The following is a 276-nucleotide window of genomic DNA, read 5'->3' on the forward strand; positions in this document are numbered from 1 at the left end:
CCTTGCTCTGCGCCGTGCGAGCGGCTGTCTGCCGCCCGCTCCCGTGCCGAGTCGCCGCCGGGGGTGACGTGCGGGCACGGGTCGGGCCGCTCTCGCCTGGGGGCGCTTCCCCCGGGTCGTGGCTCCGGGATGGAGCAGACGGACGGATGGAGGTTCAGACGGGCCCCCGCGCGGCGGGGGTCGCGTTGGGGCCCGGTTCTTGGCGGGGGAAGGTGCGCCAAGGGTGCTGAGGCCGGCCGGCGTCCCCGGGCGTCGCGGGACCGCTCTCGTGCTGGT

This window comes from Meles meles, unplaced genomic scaffold (assembly GCF_922984935.1).
Source record: "Meles meles unplaced genomic scaffold, mMelMel3.1 paternal haplotype, whole genome shotgun sequence".
In the NCBI taxonomy this organism is placed as follows: Eukaryota; Metazoa; Chordata; class Mammalia; order Carnivora; family Mustelidae; genus Meles; species Meles meles.